Source organism: Agelaius phoeniceus, chromosome W (genome assembly GCF_051311805.1).
Source record: "Agelaius phoeniceus isolate bAgePho1 chromosome W, bAgePho1.hap1, whole genome shotgun sequence".
Classification (NCBI taxonomy): domain Eukaryota; kingdom Metazoa; phylum Chordata; class Aves; order Passeriformes; family Icteridae; genus Agelaius; species Agelaius phoeniceus.
The window spans coordinates 174,242-192,883 of NC_135301.1; the positions used below are offsets into that span (position 1 = coordinate 174,242).

An 18,642-nucleotide genomic window follows, 5' to 3' on the forward strand; every position below is an offset into this window, starting at 1 on the left:
AAAAGAAAGACAAAGAACAGTGCTGTAACAGAGGCATCATTTACACTTCTGCTGCAGAGACAAACGGGGCCTCACCTGCACGGGGGAAACCCCTCACCCGGGATGGGGCCCTCTGGCACACATTTAATCCATCTGAATCTGAAAAAAAAGTTAGGACAAAACTCAAACTGTTGCAGGATAACTTAGGAGCTCCAGACGTCTTGTGTCCATCTACAAATCCCATCTAGAGTCCCACTACACCCCACATTACAAACTCCCAGGGACTTCTCCTACTGCACCAGGCTATGCGGCAGGGCAGAGCAGCTCCGGCACAAATGTGTGCAGACACCCGTGACACGGGACAGGATGTGACAGACAGGGGGGACACAACAGGAACAGAAATCTCCTGGCAAGGAAAGTGGCTGCAAGGACTCAGAGAATGCAAAAGGAGATGACCGAGGTGAGACTGATGGCAAACTGATGAGGCTCAGAGAACCCTGGAGGAAGATGCTGGCTGAAAGATTTATTCCAAGAACTGCAAAGATGGACACCCAGGAATCCTACGGTCAGAATCCTCTCCCTAACCTCGCATTCTTACAAAGCCTAATCCGTTGAAATGGAGCATTGCGGAGCACGGCTGTCCATGCAGCTCAGAACAAGACCTGAAAAGCCACCTGACTGGATGCTTCCAAAGAGAGATGCAGTTCTGATGCCTGTCGGAGCTCCCGAGTCAAAGGTTCCATGGCCTGGGCACCAGGCTGAGGAACACTGAGATCACAGATTCTAAGAATGGCGCCAAGGTTTCTGACAGGCCCTTCACAGGGCTAAGATAAGAGACATGAGATACCCAAACATCACATAATACACAAAAGACAAGGGACACGATACACACCGGGACTGCTCTGCCCTGCGCACCTCAGCACTGTGATCAAAAGTGAGACTTTCCTTTTATGTGGCCTAAGGGGCCACATCTTGGCTACCCTCATCTCCAGAGACAACTCAACCCCCTCCCCCCCAGGAGCCCCAACCCAGCACCCTGCTTTCATCCCCTCTGTGGGTCGTAGCCCTTGACTTATCTCTTGGACATATGGAAATCCCAGTCCATGTCAGGTGCGAAGGAAGGCCGCCTTGTCAGCTGGGAAGGTCCTGCTGGCACCGGGCCGTTGCCTCTTAGACAGCTATATCAAAGGAAACCAAACATCAATGCCTGATCCTGGCACCACATTGGCCAAAACCCCACAAGTCTGCTACTCACCCTTCTCCTAAGAAGGCCCGGCTCTTCGGGTCGCACGCTCCGGCCGCGCTCGGAGGCCGATGCCATCGTCGTGGGGTGCGCCTGGGTTAAGTGGACAGGAGGTGACGTGGCATTGCTGAAACCTGAGTGGACCCTCACTCCTCCTCCCTACTTCCCTGACTCACCGCAACTCCTCGGCGGTTCCTGACGGCTGCCCGGAACGCGGGGCTCGCGAGAGCGGCAAACCCGGTCTGGCGGCCCGTTGGGGATGGGAGCTTGGCATGCTCCGAGCAGATGGCCTAAGGCACAAAAATGAGAATGGAGACTTAGACTTGCCCCAGGAATTGAGACCTCAGCAACAAGAAAGGCTACTGCTCACCTTACCCTCTTGAACTTGACTGCTGAGATCCTGCTATACTTGCTAAAAATAAGGACAAAGAACAGCGCTGTAACAGGGTCACACTTGACACATCCCCTGCACAGACAAATGGTGACTGACCCGCTATGGGGAACCCCCTCACCCGGGATGGGGTGCTCTGCCATGGATGCATCTGCACCTGCAAGAGAGTTAGAACATATGTCAAACACCTGCAGGATGACTCAAAAGCTGCAAACACCTTATATCAATCTAGGAACAGCATCTAGAGTCCAAGTACACCCCACATGAAAAATTTCAACTCCCCAGGGCTTGTCCTATTACAAAAGGCTATGCAGCAGGGCAGAGCAGCTCCGGCACAAATATGTGCAGACACCCGTGACACAGGACAGACAGGACACAACAAACAATGGGCACACAACACAGACAGAAATCTCTTGGCAAAAAGGATTACTGCGAGCAACGAGAGCATGCCAAATGACATGACTGAGGTGAGACTGATGGCAAGCTGATGTGGCTCAGAAAACACTGATGGAAGAAGATGCTAACTGAATGATTTATTCCAAGAACTGCAAAGATGGATGCCCGAGAATCAGACCGGTCAGAAGCCTCTACCGGTCCTCACATTCTTTCAAGTCCTAATCTGCCATAATGGATCCTGGCAGGGCATAGCTGTCCATACAGCTCAGAACAAGACCTGAAAAGACATCTGACTGGATGCTTCCAAAGAGAGATGCAATTCTGATACATGTCTGAGCTCCCCAGGCAAAGGTTGTAAGGCATGGGTGCCAGGCCAAGAAATGCAGAGATCACAGACGATAAGAACAATGCCAAGGTTTCTGACAGGACCCTGAAAAGGCTAAGGTAAGAGACATGAGATACCCAAACAACACATAATGCACAATAGACAAGGGACACAATACACACCGGGACCGCTCTGCCCAGCGCACCTCAGCACTGGGATCAAAAGTGAGATTTTGCTTTTATGGGGCCTAAGGGGCCACTTCATGGACACCCCCCCACCTCCAAAGGGGACTCAAAAACCCGTCGCAGGATTTCCCAAACCAGCACCCTGCTTTCATCCCCCCTGGGGGTCGTAGCCCTCTACTTCTCTCTCAGACATCTGGGGATGCCGGTCTCAGGTGCAAAGAAAGGCCACCTCGTCAGCTGGGAAGGTCCTGCTGGCACCAGGCTGGTGTCTCTTCGACAGCTGTATTAAAGAAAACCAAACATCAATGCCTGATCGTGGCACCACATTGGCCAAAACCCCACAAGTCTGCTACTCACCGTGCTCCTAAGAACGCTCAGCTGCTTGGGCCGCACGCTTCGGGCACACTCAGAGACCGAGGCCGTCGCCACAGGCGACGCCTGGGTTAAGAGGAGATGAGGTGATTTGGCACGGCTGAAACCTGAGTGGACCCTCGCTCCTCCCCCCTACTTCCCTGACTCACCACAACTCTTGGGCAGCTGCCGAAGGCCACCCGGATGGCACCTTTAAATAGAAAAGTTTAGGGCTTCATCACCAAGTCCTGTAATGCATCCACAGGCTTCACATTTGCAGGAAACCCAGAGCATCGGCTGGCTGGTGACGGGGGCTTGGCATACTCTGAGTGGATTGCCTAAAGTACACAAACGAGAATGGAAGCTTAGAGCTGCACCAGAAATTGAGACCTGAGCAATAACAACTACTGCTCTCCACTGCTCACCTTGACTGCTGGTATCCACATTTACTTCCTAAAAAGAAAGACAAAGAACAGTGCTGTAACAGAGGCATCATTTACACTTCTGCTGCAGAGACAAACGGGGCCTCACCTGCACGGGGGAAACCCCTCACCCGGGATGGGGCCCTCTGGCACACATTTAATCCATCTGAATCTGAAAAAAAAGTTAGGACAAAACTCAAACTGTTGCAGGATAACTTAGGAGCTCCAGACGTCTTGTGTCCATCTACAAATCCCATCTAGAGTCCCACTACACCCCACATTACAAACTCCCAGGGACTTCTCCTACTGCACCAGGCTATGCGGCAGGGCAGAGCAGCTCCGGCACAAATGTGTGCAGACACCCGTGACACGGGACAGGATGTGACAGACAGGGGGGACACAACAGGAACAGAAATCTCCTGGCAAGGAAAGTGGCTGCAAGGACTCAGAGAATGCAAAAGGAGATGACCGAGGTGAGACTGATGGCAAACTGATGAGGCTCAGAGAACCCTGGAGGAAGATGCTGGCTGAAAGATTTATTCCAAGAACTGCAAAGATGGACACCCAGGAATCCTACGGTCAGAATCCTCTCCCTAACCTCGCATTCTTACAAAGCCTAATCCGTCATAACGGAGCACTGAGGAGCACGGCTGTCCATGCAGCTCAGAACAAGACCTGAAAAGCCACCTGACTGGATGCTTCCAAAGAGAGATGCAGTTCTGATGCCTGTCGGAGCTCCCGAGTCAAAAGGTCAATGGCCTGGGTACCAGGCCAAGGAATGCAGAGATTACAGATGCTAACAATGATGCCAGGGTTTCTGCTAGGCTCCTCAAAGGCCTAAGGTAAAAGACATGACACATCCAACCACACAGAACACACAATAGACAAATGACACAATACACACCAGGACTGCTCTGCCCTGCGCACCTCAGCACTGGGATCAAAAGTGAGACTTTGCTTTTATTTCCCCCCCAGGCCTAAGGGGCCGCTTCGTGGACACCCCCGTCTCCAAAGCGGACTCAAAAACCCCTCCCGGTGGGTCCCTGCCCTGCGCCCTGGTTTCATCCCCTCTGTGGGTCATGGCCCTCTACTTATCTCTCAGACATCTGGGGATGCCGGTCTGTGTCAGGTGCAAGGGAAGGCTGCCTCGACAGCTGGGAAGGTCCTGCTGGCACTGTTGTTCAACAACTTCCTGTTGTTTCTTCGTCTGCTCCAATAAAGAAAACAAAATATCAATGCATAACCTCAGCAGCACATTGGCCAAAACCCAACAATTCTGCCACTCACTCTTTTCCCAAGAATGCCCGGCTCCTGGGGCCGCACGCTTCAGCCGCACTCGGAGGCTGACGCCATCGTCGTGGGGCACGCCTGGGCTAAGAGGAGACGAGGGGATGTGGCGCTGCTGAAACCTGAGCGGAGCCTCGCTCCTCCTCCCTACCTCCCTGACTCACCGCAACTCCTCGGCCATTGCTGAAGGCTGCCCTGGTGACACCTTTAAACAGAAAAGGCAGAGGCTTCATCGCCGAGTCCTGGGATCCTTCCCCAGGGCTCGGGAGAGCGGCAAACCCGGCGCGTCGGCCGGTTGGTGACTGGGGCTTGGCCTACTCCGAGTGGATTGCCTGAAGCGCAGAAACAGGAACGGATGCTTAGAGCTGCACCGCAAAGTGAGACTGGAGCAATAACAACTGCTTCTGTACGCTACTCAATGCTCACCTTGCCCACCTCACCTTGCCTGCTGATGTCCAGCTTTACTTCCTAAAAAGAAAAAGAACAGAGCTGTAACAGAGTCACACTTGACACTCTCCCTGCAGAGACAAACAGTGACTGACCTGCTCGGGGGAACCTCCTCACTCGGGATGGGTGGATGGATTTTGCCCTGGATTTTATCCTTCTGCGTCTGAAAGAAAGCGAGGACAAACGTCAAAGGGCTGCAGGATATCTTCACAGCTCCAAACATCTTCTGTCTATCTAGGAATATCATCTAGAGTCCGGCCACACCCCACAAACTGCAAGTCCCTGAGCCTTGTCCTGTTGCAGCAGCCTCTGCGGCAGGGCAGAGCAGCTCCGGCACAAACATGTGCAGACACCCGTGACACAGAACGTGACCAACGGGGGGACGTTAAACACGACACATTATGCTTGTGGTGAGGGCCTCGAGGGGAAAAGGCAAAAGGGACCCCAAAGACACAGTAGGTAACACGGTACACCCGACAACACGACGTGGACCGGAACTGCTCTGCCCTGCCCGCCTGCACGCTGCCATCAAATGTGGAGTCTCTCCCTTTAGCTGTCCTAAGAGGCCCCTAGGACAAGATTGCTTTTCCCTCTGCTAATTTTTCAATCTGTCCCAGGAACTCCCAACCCGCTGCTCTCCCTTCTCCAGGCCGTGACCCAGACTTATCTTTTGGATGATCGGCGATGTGAATCCACGTTGCACCTGAAATGAGTCTGCCTCGGAGGGCCCCGTGATCGCCTGTTAGCCTCTCGGTCAGCTACAATAAAGAAAAACAAAACCAACGTATGAGTTCAGAGTTATGTGGGCCAAATCCCAGCAAGTCAGCTACTGGCCCTCTCCTGAGTGTGCCTGGCTCCTTCAGGCTCCACCTTCATCCTGATTCCAAGGCTGTGGCCTTTACTATTAGTGGCACCTGGGTTAGAGAAAAGCACAGTTAAATGGCATTCCTGTGGGTGCACTGGATGACCTTGTGTGAGGAAGACATGGGAATGCCTCTGCTATGCTTCTGAAAAGCCCTGCGTGGGGGGGCCCTCAAATAAACACCCTTTCTCACCCTGCTGCCTGCAAACCCCCCTGCCCCCCAATAACTCCTAACTGGACACCTGCTCACCCTCCCTCTCCCAGTCACAACCCTCAACTCACCTGAAGCCTCCATCTCAAACATCATTTTTGACACTGGGCAGATGCCTCCTGTGACATGATCAATCTGCTGAAAGAAGTGCTGTGCTTGACACAACCTGGGATCTCTGGAAGCTGTACACCTCCTAAAAACAATAAAAACACGAAATAAGAACAAAACCAGAAATTGCAAATGCACTTTATCACCCCTAAACACCAAATCTGAAATCGTCACCTTAAATACTCCCTGTATTCCATGCCATTTTCTTCACAGGATCTTCCAAGCCTCTATTGCTTTAGATGCCCAGAAACACCTGCTGAAAGCAAGCTGAGATAAGCTGAAAGAGGCTCTTCACTGAAATGACAGGAGAGCTCTCACCCCAGCACATCCCAGAGAGGGAATGAAACCCCTCAGCAAAGGCTGGGGTTAATATACCCCTGATGGTGCCCGCCTCCCATTCCCATGATGCCTGAGAAAAGGGAGAGGGCTAATCCCACCAAATATAAAAGCCCTCAGAGCGGCTGCAGCTGTTTGGCTCCTCTGACTCAAATTCAAAGGGAGTAAAGGCCTTGTTATAGAAGAAAGCTCTTCAGAAAAATAACAGCGCTTTCTTTTTTGACACAACTGCTTGGAGCAGAACAACAGAAAAATGGTAAGACATTAAAGCATTGTGTTTAGGTAGTATACCTAGATAAATTGGGTAATTTGCTGTTAACTTACATAATTATTCTGTGTTTAACAAAAGCCATCTAATAAATTAACACCCAAAACTCCAGCAGCCCAGCTGGCCCTACCAAATCTCTCTGTTGATACATGCAGTAAACAAAACCAAAATCCCAGGAAGACCTATCAGAAGTCTAGGAAAGAAACCTCTTGAAATTAATCCTACCTCAAATACAAACCAACCCGTCCAGAAAGTGAGCTTCACTCAAAAAACTATTTACACAGAGTTAATAAGACCAAGAAATAAAACAACACACCATCTACCACCAACGAATACAACAGTGAAGGAAAAAAACCCATGTTTTTTTCTTTTTTTTATTTCAACTAACTTCCTTTATTAGCTAGAACCAAAGATTTTGCCAGGGCTGTAACAACAACAACAACTTCTTTTTCTTCTTCTCCTTCTGAAATGTCCCTTCTCCTTCCCAAATTCCTTACAACTTCTGAGTTTCAATCCAAGCCAAAAGCAAAATCCGTGCACTTGTGAGTCCAGTGCTCCTGTCAGATTCTCTGTCTCACTCCACATCTTCTTACACTTTCAGTCTGAACGCTGTCCTGCCCTGATGAGTTTGACAGAAGCATTGGCACATGTTAAGAGAGCATTTCCCTGCCTCCCTCCCTCCCTCCCCAGAGCTGGTTTCCTTAGCGCATTTCAATCGATCCCGAGCCCGCAATGATGCGCGCTCACCTCAAGGCTCACAGCAAGCACGCAGCAGCTCAGGCTGATTTGGCTCCAGGGCTCTGTGCTTGGATAGCTGAGAAAACTCCCGATGAGCCTCTGTTCCAAGACATTGGAATGCAATTTCCCTGTGCATTTGGTGGCAGCTTTGGGTCCCTCTGGGGGACGGCACCCAGCGTGACCCCCGCCCCTCGCCCGCCCCCCACCGGCTCCTGCACCGCCGTGGGGCTCCCTCTCCCGGGCACCTTGGGCTGCCCCCAACGGCATCAGAGCCCCGAGCCCTCACCCCCCCTTTCCCTGACCCCCAAAGAAGGCTCAGAACGAGTCCGCCTGCCCTGGACAGCAGCGCAGCGCTTCCCCCAAGCCCTTCCCCAGATGATGAAATCTCCAAGTGATTCAATCTCTCCTAGGAAAATTCAGTCAAGGGTTTAATATCTGAAAGCTTTACTCTCAAGAAGAATCATTTAAATTTGCCATCCTTGACAGGAGTTGTGATTGTGAGACCAAGTAGAGGAAGTCATGCTGCAGAACAATAAAATGATTTAAATATGAACTGGTTCAAGCCTGAACTGACACTTTGAATGTTTCTGTCTCTCTGCTAAAAAAATTGGGTGTAAGAGAGGGGTTTAACTTTGTTCATTGCTAAATACACAGAAATCTAACATTGAAGTGCCTAGGCACAATACACACAGGTTAGAAAAATGGCGGTGGTACACATTGCATTCAGCTGCAGGCAGAAGGATTAGCTACCTCACACATACCCAATGTGCCTTCCAAGATATTCAATTGAACTTTGGACTCTGATTTCTAAGAACAGGAAAGTGAGGCAGATTAGGAAAGTGATGCCTGCCAGAAATGTAAAGCTACCTTTGATACAGGTTTGGTGGTTTCGTGGTATTTTTTTCCCTCCTGCAATGCATGCCCAGGTAAAAGGTGTTCAATAGCAAAGTATGTGAGGCACACTAAAAGTCAAGGCAATTCACTTCTTTAGTGTGATGATCTTTCTTCATCTCTTAATAAAAGAAGCTCTCTCTGAATGGCTGCCAGATCTGATGAGATATGGTCAGCAAAAATGCCTAAAGCACGAGACCTGTTCTGGAAAGTGCTGCCCATGCACAGCTTTTGATTCTTGTCTTTGCACTGCTTGTGTTGTACTTTTTCTACTGTTTAGAAAGGTCTCGGCATCCAATATTGGTGGCAAGGTCCTTTTTGTGCAACAGGATGCTTTTTGTGGTTGTCAGTGCTTATTCAAGGTGATCTGTCCACAAGTTTGGGACATATTTTTAGAATCTCCTCTTTAATTGTGAGCATTTCCAGAGCATTTAACTCAAGTGATACTTCTTGTGTTAACAGCTGAACAATGTCTAGGAGAATACAGAAAACTATAAAATAATGGTAAATCACAAAAATATGATGCACAGAAAACCCTTATTAACAGATGCTGAAAATAAGAATGTAACCTTTGGTGGCTTGTTTTGAATTTGAATGAGTGCTCTTGTCATCTGCAGCAAAATATTCCTAACTGCTATGAGAATAACTGGCATTTATGGGCACTTAAATATGGTTCTTTACTATCTGTGTTTGCAGAAAATGGGCAGATCTTCCTGAGGTTAGCTGTTGGTATGCCACTTCTAGAGCAGATGGGGAAATAAAACACTGAAATCAAGTGATTTTAGCAATGAGAGAAGGTAAGGGACTATCAGTCCAAATGACAAGCTGGGGCTCACACCATTCTTTGTGTGTGCTTACAGGAGCTTTGGTTCTCTAGGAGTAAGAAAGAGTCTCTATGTTAAAATGTTTGCCTGCTATTGTTGATTAAAGAAACCCCAAAACTGCCACCCACACAGACTTCTGATCAAGAATGTCAGCAGAGTTTAAAGGCTGAACTCTTCATACTTTTAGGCCTGAGCAGTCACCACCTTCTAAACTGTGGTCTAGTTTATTTAGACTACTCAGTTTCTTTCCTTTTAAAATTGGAATTAAAATTTCATGCACCTTTGGCCTTTTGAACTAATATATATTTGTTGTTTTCATATCCTAAGATTATATTCTTCAATTGAAAAACTATCCTATCATATATGCACCTCAAATGAGATGACTTCACTGGAAACAATATATTATCATGAAAAGTATGCTTTTGTAGTGCTAAACAGTTTTCAGCTGGTTTATCACAAAAATCCCCTCAGACTGTTCAGAACAAGACTGAATTCAGGTAAAACTCTCATTTCATGTGACAATGCAAAGCTCATCTTAGCCAGTAAACAACAATACATTGCTTTGCTGTCAAAATGTAGCCATGAAGGACAGACCTGAGACTCAACTTTTGCACTTTTAAGTATTTTTAAAGCAAGGTGTGCAGCAGGGGGAAAGTTTAGAAAATCAGTAGAAAATGCACTGTTAGATAAAAGCCTTGCTAATTGCCTCCAGAGCCTCTGCGTGAACACAGCTATTTTGTATTCTGGTTGGAGAAGTTGTTGTGGAAAACTTCCAACATGCACTTGAAAAAATGTTGAAAAAGGATCATGTGTTCTGTGTTTTTTGTCAGCATTAAAAATAGCTGCAGTGCTGAAGGTGATCTGTGTAGCAGTGATGTAATTGTGAACCAAAGCTGACATTTTGGTGTCTTATCTGCACGTCTCAAAAGGCTCTAGTTGGAGAAAGTGCACTTTAATGTAATTTTGCTTCTGTTGTGGTTGGCCAGTGAGCTGTCTGTGTACATGCATGCTGATGTTTTAAATATAAATTTACATGTATTTGATGATGTAGAGATACACACACACAAATACACATAATTTAGGTCTGCAAACAAAATGATGCTGACAGACACATTTTTACATTGATTGTAAAATGTAAGGATGACCTTCTAAAATCTGTTTCCCTTTATATCTCCAGCTAAATAAGTATTCAGTGCTACCCAGTATAAAATGACATATGACAGCTACTTGCTTAATTATAATTTTTGCAACTACCTCTTGATTACCATACACAAAAAGGCTCGGTGATTAGTTTTGACTGATTAACTTCTGTTTATAAAAGACACAGAAAAAGACACATGGTGTTGGAGGATGAAATTCTGGTCCTTCAGAAAGATGAAGCCAAAGAACCTTCCCCAGCAAAAGAGGACAATCCTAAACCATGCCCTGCACAGTCACTCCCAGCAGATGTTGGCCAGCCTGGAAAGATCAGGCAGGCAAGGATAATCAGAAATTCTCCTGTCAGAGTTCCAGCTGGGAATGACTGGGTATGGTGTCAGTCATCTGTGCTCCTGAAACCGGTAGCTTTGTAAAAATAAGTATATAAACAGATCAATGAATAAATTCCCGGAACCTGGATCCCTTCTGAACAGCCCATCTTCAAAAGTATTACCCAGGGTCTCTGATAGCAACCAAGCCCTAACAGCTTTTCCCTGAGGATGTGGAGGTGCTCTGCAGGCTCTCCTCACATCACCAGCACAACTTTTTCCTCCTTGGTGCTGGTGGCTTGCCCCAGGTGCAAATGTGGTGAGAGAACACACAGTGGGAGACCTTGGGAAAGCACCCTAGGTGATATCCTGGCACAAGGGATGATACCTGACAAGATATTTGCCGTCCATAAATATTTAAGCAAGTACTGTAGGAAGGCGGCTTGGGGTTTCTTGCAATGTTCTATTTCCTTTAATTGTCAGTATCTCCTTATCAGCTGGTAGATGTGGTAGGTGTACTGTTATTGTCAAGAAAAACTGATCAAAATACGGGGGAATTTACATACAAATAAAAGCTGCTGGAAATGAACTCTAGTAATCCCAGTGCTCTGGTTTACCTCATCAAATTTCCTCTCCTCGCCAGTCTGAGCAGAGATGAAGAGATGTGGAATTGCATTCACACCTCCTTCAAGGCAGGAAGAAAAGCAGAGTGAATTCATCCCTTTTTCTCTTGGATGGAGCCACTTTTACCCAAGTCTGCAGCACCCAGGGAACAACTGCATTAAAAAAAAAAGACTTGTAAGAACAATGAAGAATTGGAAGGAAGGTTCAGCCACTGAAATGGAGGCCAGCCCACTGTGAAATGTCAGGGTTTATATTTTACTTTTCTTCCAGTAGCTGCTGCTTTTCTCTTGGGATATTTTTTCCCTTCTTTTTAATAAATTCTCTTCCCTGCCTCACTTGAGCCCTGGAGCTTTCTCTGGGGTTTTATTAAGTGGTACTGGAGAGGAAAAATACTTGGGGACATAACACCTCCACACCCCAGACCTTTCCCCTGTATTTGCACACCGGTACCTACCGTGGCCTAGACAGAGCTCTGGAGGGAGACTGGAGAAAATCCTCCCTTGCTGTAGCTGCTGGTGTGCAGGTAGAACTCTTTATCCAAAGTCTGCAGAATTCTGATGCTCTGCAGCAACATGCCAGGATCAGGCTTGGGTTAATGAAGCAATGAAACCAGCACTTAGCTTCCAAATTGATTTCCATGGAGACACCTACCCAGTAATAGTGTTTGGGCTTTTTTATTCAATAAAAGTTTGAGATATAAATATTCTCCATTTGCTTAATAGTTACAGTTGTAAAATATTTTAGGATAGCCTACCCGTCACCTGTCATTCAGCATCTCTATAAATGTCGTGAAAACATCATGGTGAAATAAAAACTTCTTATTTCCAGCCCACAAACCCTATTTCCACACACTCACAAAATCAAATCAGAGACAAAAAGGGGAGAGAAGGAGCTGAGGGGACGGGGAGCGGGAGGGATACAGTACAGCAGGCGACAATGCAGTACTTGCTACACAGTAGCAAAAGAAATGGGTACAAAATTTAGTCTGCTATAATGACAAGCTTCTCAGGACATTTGTTATGGACCAGCGTTGTCCAGTGCACTTCTGAAGGACCACTTGAAATCCAAATTCATTTTCATTGTTCTCCTGCAATTCCAGGCAGCGCTTGGATTTTCGGTTCTGGATAGGACCTCCCTGTAGAGATTGGGGCAAAAAGAAAAAGAAAAAGAAAAAGAGGGGTTTGTGTTAAACACTGACCTTGTTGCATTGCTCCTGCGGGGTAACAGAAGTTATAGAACATTCCAGTGTCCATCTACTGTGAAAACCTTTACAGTTAGAGACAAGGTGAGGATTTGCTGGATTTGGAATGAAGGTTCCTTTGTTGCAGGCTGGTTTAATCTCTGATGCAGTTTGCAATAGTCTCAATTGCCTGGTTTCCATTTCAGCAAATGGGATTTCTGGAATGGAGCTGTGTTTCTACCCATGCATTTTAACCATAAAAAAGCCAAAAGCTTTCCTGTTTGCTTGAGTTCCCTGATTTTGTGGTTCTGCTGCACTTCTGAACACCAAAATAAGGCAAAACACAGCCATGGTATGCTGCATAAATGATCAAATGCAAAAACTGTTTTTTCCTTGAATACTGAAATGTCTTTTATAATCTTTTCTTGCTAATTCTCAGTATTGATTCTGTTCAATTCCCAGCTTAATGCTGCCTTATTAAAGCCTTGCCTTCATTGTTGAGTTGCATCAAGCTTTAAATCTCTGCTATCGCACAAAAACCTATAGACCTCAATTACAATTAAATTGTCATGCAGGTGACATAAATTACATTTCCCCCTCTTGAAATCTATTTTCAGTTGGTTCTCTCCTCCTCTCTCCTGTCTAAGGAAGGCAACAGATAACGTGTACACATCAGGGTCTGGGAGGTTTCTGCCAAGATACATGGAGATAGAGTAGGGTAAATTGCACACAGGTCTGAAAGTGGCTTTCTCTAAAAAGGACCTTGGGCTTGTGTAGAGAATCACTGGCTGAATCTGTAAATCAAAGAAAGGATTTGGTGCAGATTAGTACACCTGAAGTATGGAAGGAGCAGAAGCATTCAAATCGCTTATAGGTACGATGGGAAAAAAGAGTTTCTGTAAAAAACCCAAACTGAATACCCAATTCCATGCAAAAGCCCACCACCTCATAGCTCTGTTCAAGTCTGTGTTGTCCCTTGTATTATAAAGTCATTACAAAGTGGAAGGACATTGGCACAAACCCCACAGAAAGGCTGTGTGCTGTTCCCCAGCCAGGGGCAGCTTGTGCCACTCAGGGCAGGTTCTGCTTCACGCACACAGGTGGCTCAGGGTCCCCTCCTATCCCACCAGTAATGCTTAGTGAGAACTTTCTCTGAGATGGGACTTCTAAAATACCATTTTGGACCTGGTTAATGAAATACAGAATTAGGTTTGAAAGCTCCACATTTTAAATATAGCTTTGGACAAGAGGGACATTTCTAGAATAATCCACAAAAATTTGAAACGTGTGGCTCCCATAAATCCTCCTGGTAGGCCTATGTGCAGCCTTGATAAAACTCCCACTGATTACTTTGCCAGACAGACAGGCTTGCAGAGGCATTTAATACACCTCCATAATGAAATGCTGAATGAACTGTATTTTCCCACTGCTGTGTAACTGTTATTGACATTTGTATTAATAACAGTAGTTAAATTTGGCTGCCTGGTGGGAAAATAAACTCCAAACTATCCAAAAGTAATAACACTGAATGACATACAAGAAATTTGAAGAAACTAAGATGAAATTTTTTTCAGTTCTGTATTATATGCCATTTCTTGTCTTATCCTAGACATTCACACTTTATCCCTGCCCCTCCACCAATCTCATTCCCCCATTCCCTTTGTTACTTTGGCCTTCTAGAGATCACTGTAGTGAGGTTGATTTTTTTTTTCTCCAAGTTAATTTAATGAGCTCTGAACCAGATTATTCACATGTGAAACTCTGAGGTAATGGATATTTTCTCATTGTGAAAGGAACAGTTATCCTGTTTTCTTCCAGAATAACATTTCTATCCTTGATGAAAGCTGTAGAGTGTGGTTTTCCACTGGGGAGACTCAGGGTTGCATGGCACCCAGGCTCAGCTCTCTTGGCTTAAACTGGCAATTGGGAATTACACCTTACAAGTGTTTCTGCCTAAAGCCAAAATCAAGATGAACTTCCCTGTGTTCTCAGCTGATGCTGGAGGTGCTTGTGTCGCTGTTAGCTATGTAAAGCAGTTTTGCATCTTCCATTTATTGGTTGTCTCTCATCCGACTTCTGGTGCTTGAGACATTCTCAGCTCGGAACCTGCACTGGAAGCTGAGGAAAGTTGTCCCACTTTGTCTTGTTAGAAAACTGCCTTAGTTGGGGTCCATTATTTGCCTGATTTCTGGACTTGGGATATGACTCTGTGCATGGCACTCTTAGGCTTCTCCTGTCATTTCTAATTTACTGGCGTAAGAACAGGAACAGAATTCCCTCTCTCCATGTTTTTGTGAAGTACAGCACTTGGAGCTCTGTTAGGTAGAGGAAGGCACAGGGTTAAAACTTAAAGACTGCCATGAGGAGTTGGAATTTTTCTGCTTAATTCCCATTTGTGTCAGTGGTTAAGGGTTTCTTTCACTTGAATGGGCTGAAATGCCATGTGGATTTGGGGGCGGAGGAAGGAGGATGTTCACTGTGGAGACAACGTTTTTTCCTTTTTTCTAAATTTTGTAGAGCAGACCTAGGTGTTATAGTAAATGTGTTCATGAGAAACACTAATACAGGCAGCTACACAAACTAAGTGTAAACCATTCCTAAGGAAAAACAAAACAAACAAGCAACCAAAAAACCATATTTAAAGCCCCCTCACACTCCTTCACTCTCTCTGAAGTGCCCTCATGTAAAATCTGGCTTTTATTTAACAGAAACAAGGGAGTTGGGAGATAAAAAGCCAAGGAAGCTCTTTTTGATGTGGGGAAAGTGCTCTGCATTGGCTACTGAAAACCAGCCAGCTGAGTACATTGGAGCTGCTGTATGGAATACAAAGAGACACCAAAATTAAGTCGTGGTTCATGTGTGTGAATTGAGTATTGCAGGGAGCACAGATGCTTCTAGCAAGATGTGCTTTTTTTAACCACAAAAGGGAAATGTGAAGGCTCAAGCCCTGTGAGGAGCTAAGCTGTTCTGTTTCCAAGAGATGAGAGGCCTGTGCAGAGCCTCAGCCTTCAGCCTTCAGAGTGGGTGCAGTGCACACTTTACTCAGAGTCATTAAGAAAATTAAATCCTCCCCAAAGAGTTAGGCCCAAACATTCTGCAAGTGTTTTGAAAGCCAGTGGCTGCACTCTGCCCCGGGGGCTCTGGTGAAATCCAGCTGTGGTGAACGTGTGAGGACGGGGCTGCAGCACAGCTGGATGAGCACTCCCAGCTCACCTGCACAGCAGCTCTTCAGGGCACTGGGCAGATCATTTAAACCCCCACAGAGCCACTTGTTCTCCTCTGCACAGGGCCTTGAATGTGTCCTACAGCAATGGCCTGGGGTGCAGCAAGGAAGAAAGGCAGGATGAGCACGGCTGGCTCTCAGATCCACACAGACTGGGAGGAACAAGAGCAGTGCCTGGTTCAGCTCTGCCTCTGCTTTGGCTTTAGAACTGCTCTGAAGTACAGGGAGGAAGGTTTCTATACTCAATTCACACACATTACTTAAAATTTCCTGTTATTTTTCTACTTACTGTGTCTGTTTTCACCCCTTCATATGCCCAATCCAAGCCTGGGACAGTGGTACTGTCCTGTCAGCTCTGGACTGCTGACAGTGCACCTAATACAGGCTGCAAAGCCTGAACTAGTGAGCTGTGTAAGGATTAAAGCACACAAACTGAGTAACTCCAGGAAAAAAATGAGCAGGCAGGACTGAGGCATCAAAAGCTAACACTGTCTTGTGCTCCTCTAACTGGCCTGGCCTCCAAATTCCAGCATTCCTGAATGGTTTCTGCAGTCTGTTGCCATCATTAGCATTTGGAACCCTAAAGCCAAATGCAGGCAAAGGTGCCCTTTAAGTGAATTATTTTTTGCCTTTTTTTATAGTAAGCAGTTATCCAAACTTGTATAAAACTCTCATAATTGGATTTACTGCATGCTTGGCAAAAGGGTTTATTGTGTTACTACACTTCATGCTCACTGAAAGGAGAGATGCCCATCTGGGTTCCTTCCCCCATTCTAGGCAAGATCTCTACTTTCCAATTTAAAGGCAAAACTTGATAGCCTAGAGTAATGTCTTTAAGCATGAAACATTAAACATAATTCTGTAGACTGAAAGAAGTTTCAAGAGGCATTGTGGGCAATTGAACAGAATTAGGATTAAGAGCACTGATGATGAGAGACAGCTCAATGGCAGAAGGAGTCTCAAGAGGATAAATAAGCATCCAGGTCAACTCTTCTGTAAAAAATGGACTGAACGTGTCAGCACTAACAGGTTTGACTGGGAACTGCATGGTTTTTGCAAAGCAAATTGAAGCAATTCCTGTGAGAAACACAAATGTTCTCAGCTCCTGCTGGTACTCAGACACACAGAAGGCTGACTGGGTGATTTGTAAGTGTACTGTTAATGCTAACACTGTCCCAAGTCAACATCCTGTACACAGAGTGGAAAGCAACGCTTCTGACTTCCTTCAGAGTTACTGCACTTTCTGCATTTCTACTGGATGGAAGGGGGTTCCTTCCCAGTCCTTCACTAAAGCAGAATTTATCCAGTGCCATGGCATTTAAGGACACCATCTGCTGTGCCTGCAACCCCTTGCAGTACAAAGTTGTGCAAAGCAATCAGACAGTTTAGACAGGCTAGTTTTTGCTGAACTGTTCTATGGGATCTGTTTTGGTTTACTGGGGGTGGCAGATGCACAGGTACCAAACCTGATCACTCTGTAAGGCCCGGTCACTTGCAGAGAAGAAGGATGAGGGCTGGAGGTTGTCAGCATTACTGCAAATCAGACTGATGGCTGTTTTTAAGGACTTACTCTAAAGGGAACACTTTTCCTTTCAGAGTTTACACCTGCTGTTTGCTCATCGTATTAAAGCTCCTGTTATTCTGCCTGAAAGAGAAAAAACATGCTCGCCTAAACCTGGATTTTTCAGAAAAAGGTCCTTAAAGGTTAATAAGTACATCCAGCCTCCTATCACATACACTGTATAGATCACTGCATTCTCCAGTCTATTAATTTTCTATGTGGACCTCAACCAGTGACCTCAAATATTTACATGTTCACTCTGCCTTTGAGGCAGAAACTCTAATCTTTGCTGTTGCTTTGATACATTTGAATCAAAGAATTATGGTGAGGTGTATGAGACAATCTCCACTTCAAACAGAACACTTGATCTCCTTGTGCATTTCCCAGGAATACTGGGCTACATTTTCAGTGACTCTTAGTACACCAAATTTAAACCTAAAGAAAATTACTCAAATTATACAAAAAAGATATCTATTTTTTTCCTCCGTGTGATTCACCTCTGTATGGATGTGGAAGCAATAAGAAAATGTTCACAGGAAGAAGGGAATAATTTATCCCATCCAGTAATTTATGCATTTTCAGTATTGCCCATTTCTTAGAAATATTGGTGATGTTATTCAGTTTAAATTTTCTGCTTTTTAGCTGTATAAAGGACACAGATATATATAACATAGAGGAAATGAATTAACTTCTTCTTGAATGCAAAGAAGTATGACAAATTTTACAACTCTTTGTCTAACAGGTGTGCTGGAAGTAAAGCAGGCTCTTTAACATATCTTTTCCTGTTCAAATGTTTCATCAATTAACTTGAACTATTTTAATTCAAATATTTCTCACTGAAGTATATTGACAGCTGCCCTTACTCAAACACATGCTTCCTAATATATTTTAGATGAGTACTGTGAAAATGAGGTGCATTTAACTGCTTTTATGTATATGAAGTATCATATACAGCAGGTTTATATATTAAAAATATATTGTTATCTGTTCAGCTATTTGGATCTTTGTTTAAAGGGTAGCTAAGCACATGAGAATTTTTACAAGACTCACTTAAAATCTGAATTCATTTTTCCAGTACTAAACAAAACTAATTATGATGTACAATGTAAACTTAAGTAGTGCTATAGTAGGGATCAGCCAAACCATTTCTTAAGGGAAATGTAAACTCTTTCCCTCCTCCTGCACTCCAGTTCTGTTGTCAGGTAGCCACCCAAGCACTGGCATCCACTTGCTGGTACTCAGTGTGTAAACACTGTGAAACATCCTCTGACAGAGGGATCAGGCACACCATTCATCAGTTACACAGCTTCAATGTCTGCATCAC

General features: G+C 45.5%; 1 long non-coding RNA gene across 1 annotated transcript; it reads right to left on the bottom strand.

Annotated features, from left to right (window-relative positions):
* Positions 1-1,272: 1,272 nt before the first annotated feature.
* On the bottom strand, positions 1,273-2,741 carry LOC143696608 (uncharacterized). Its single transcript, XR_013186006.1, has 3 exons — positions 2,661-2,741; positions 1,735-1,770; positions 1,273-1,634 (listed from the first exon to the last, which is right to left on the bottom strand). It is a non-coding gene; the product is annotated as an uncharacterized LOC143696608 (long non-coding RNA).
* Positions 2,742-18,642: the final 15,901 nt, after the last annotated feature.